Raw genomic sequence first — 3,462 nt, forward strand, 5'->3', positions numbered from 1 at the left:
ATAAAGCAGGATAGTAAAGGGGGTGTGTCTAGTGGTAACATCATGCAGAGGGTCTCATCTTTCTGTGGGACAGGGTGTGGCTGCCACACAAGACTGGGGTCAGTCCTGATTGAACGTCCCACCTCATGGGCTGGGATGGGGCCTGGGCTGATTAAAAGAATCTGGGGCTTGGGATCCCAGGCGTGGTGAGCTGAGTCTTTTAGAGAATGGGGAATGGTACTCTTTTACTAATGGAAGGACTTAAAACACCAGTAGGACTATGAGCCTTGTTGGGATGGGCCTGAGTTTATACTATCCCCATGGAGACAGCTGGCTGCGTGCACATGATGCTAAGCTGATTTGTCCTGCAGGCTCTGCTGTGTGAAAGGAGAAACCCCAAGGAGAAACCAGTCATCACCCAGAACCAAATGCAAGGACGGCAGAAACTAGTAACTCTCCTGAGACATATCAGTTTATAGGCAATCTCAGCAGAATTAGTTGGAACCCTAAACTTCTTTAAGTCTGATCAAGACGGGTGAGTTTGGGGCCTATTCTCGGAGATTCACTTTTGATATTTATGTTGGCCATTGCTTGGGGATGTAAGTTGGCCTGCTCTGTAAAATTGATAATTATGACTACCTTTTATTGAGGGATTAACATGTTCTAGGCAAGGCACACAGGACTTTATATATATTATCTAATTTCGTCCTCGTATGATTATTATGCCTGTTTTTTAGATAAGGGCACTCGGGTTTAGAAAAATAAAGTGAGTGACCTAAGGGGCTGAAGAGGTCCGCAAACTTAAATTTGTGTGTTGGTCCAAATCCACTTTCTTAAATACACCCAGTGGCTCTCAAATCTCACTTCACAACAGAATAATCTAGGGTACTTTTAGCAAATGCTGATGGCCGGGCCCACGTGGCCCAAGTAAATTTTATTATTTGGGTGAGGTGCCTGGGCATCTATTTTCTTTAAAGCTCCCAGATAATTCTAATGTTCAGTCAGGATCAGGAATCTCTGACTTACCTTGCACAGCTTCCAGTATAATCAAAACTGTCCTATAGTGTGGTAGGCAAAGTAATGCCCCGCCTACCAAGATGTCTACATTCTAATCCCTGGAACTGTGGATATGTTACTCTACATGGCAAAGGGGAATTTGCAGGAAAGTGATCTTGAGATGGGGAGAGTATCTTGGATTATCCAGGTAGATCCAATGTACTATATGGGTCTTATACAGGGAATAGGGAGGCAGGTGTGCCAATGTCATAGTGATGCAGTCTGAGAAAGACTCTATCAGCCCTCACTGGCTTTGAAGGTGGAAGGAAGACATGAGCCAATAAATGCGGCAGTCTCTAGAAGCTGGAAGAGGCAAGGGAAAAGATCCTCCCTTCGGGCCTCCAGAAGAAACACAGCCCTGCCCACACCTTGATTTTGACTCAGTGAGACCCATTTTAGAGTTTCGCTCTATGAAACTATGAGACCATAAGTTTGTGTTGTTTTAAGACACTAAATGTGACCTTTTGCTTATACTGGAAGTGGTATACTTATGTGTCAGACAATTTTACATATGCTGATGGCTCTCTATCCAACCATCCATACACCTGCCTACCCATTCACCCACCCATCTATCCATCAATTCAGGAAACATTTACTGAAAACCTACTAATGGTGTGAGGCAGGGATTGTCATCTCCATTTCACAGATGGGTAAAACAGGCACAGAGAAATCGACAACTGAGGCAGGACTTGACTCCTAGTCTTTGGATCCCTGAGTGCACTGATCTTTCTCTGTAGTATGTTACCTCTAGAATTTCTGGTTATTAGAATCCCAGGCCCTGTGAGTAAGCATTCAAATATGGCCGTAGCTGACCAATAGAAGAAATATTGTGGTGCATGGAGATTTCTGTAGCATTCTTCAAGTCATAAAGCTGGTGAAGTGAGTTTGCCCTTCATTGCTGTAAGGCTGGCTCTGGAGTAGTCATGCCTAGATCAGTGTTTGGTGTCTTCTCTGACCTCTATAGCATGGGACACCTAGCAATGATGAGGTCACATTTTGGCCTCTCTCTGAGATTGGTTCCTCTAGCAGCATAGAACCCAAGATCTGAGATTGGGCTATAGCTGATTTCAAAAATTTTAAAAGCTGTAGAAGACTTTCTTTTAAATGAAATTTGTGTTAACAAAAGATATAAGTTAGGACTTCCCTGGTGGCGCAGTGGTTAAGAATCTGTCTGCCAACGCAGGGGACATGGGTTTGATCCCTGGTCCAGGAAGATCCCACATGCCGCGTGCTCCACAAATACTGAGCCTGTGCTCTAGAGCCCACGAGCCACTACTGAAGCCCGTGTGCCCTAGGTCCCACGTGCTGCAACTACTGAAGCCTGCGTGCCTAGAGCCTGTGCTCGGCAACAAGAGAAGCCAGTGCAATGAGAAGTCAGTGTACCGCAATGAAGAGTAGCCCCTGCTCGCTGCAACTAGAGAAAGCCCGCGTGCAGCAATGAAGAACCAACGCAGCCAAAAAATAAAAAAAGATATAAGTTAAAATCACTCCAGTAGAGGCAGAGATGTCAAAACTCATTTCTCCTACCCCAACCCGCTAATGTGTCTCCCTGGAATTCCCAGGACTCCTCAGGGCAATTTGAAATTACTGGGCTATAGTATTAGTGGAGAGTGGGACGTCTGGTTGCCCCAGGCTAGCCACACTAAGAATGGAGCATAACCGTGTACAAATATCTTTTCACTTTAACAGGAAAATATACTCATTTTATATCATGATATTGATTGATATTGATTAGGAAGAGGAGGAAGATAAATATGAGAAGAGCTATTAATCAAGAAATACTTACTTAGGGAGGCAGTGTGATGAAATAGAAAAAGGTGTTTAGCTCAGAGCCAAACAACGCTAGCCGCCAGCCCCAACTGCTCTTACTCTTGGATTGCTGTGTTATCTTGGACTAGTCCCTTCATCATTTTGAGCCTCAAGTTCAAGGATTAAATTAGATGATTTATGCAAAAGCACTTGGCACAGTGCTTGGCACATGGCAGGTATGGAACAAATGTTGCATCTGTACTGAGTACTTTTCAGGCTTACAAGGCATTTTATAATTAAAGATGAATAAGAGAAAATCTCTGCTGTCAAGAAACTCAAGGCTATTTGGAAAAACAACACATTTTTGGAAAATTCATAGTATAATGACTGCTACAGAGCAATAGAGTTCAAGCACCAAATAAGAAGTCCAGACATGAGGAATTATGCACTTGAAGTGATCCTGAAATGCCACTTGAGGCATGGCCAGGGTTTGGTGGGATGAGAGACAAGGAGAACAGTGTAAACAATGGGAGAAAGGGTGCTAATAAGGAGGACCTCAGAGGCTACATAATTCTGGGAGGTGAATGGACAAACAGATAAGTATTTCTCTTCACCGACTGGGGAACTGATAGAGGGAAGTCTATGTTCTCACAGAGTCAGCAATTCCCACATGCACCC

This window comes from Grampus griseus (assembly GCF_964374135.1).
Source record: "Grampus griseus genome assembly, chromosome: 3".
Classification (NCBI taxonomy): Eukaryota; Metazoa; Chordata; class Mammalia; order Artiodactyla; family Delphinidae; genus Grampus; species Grampus griseus.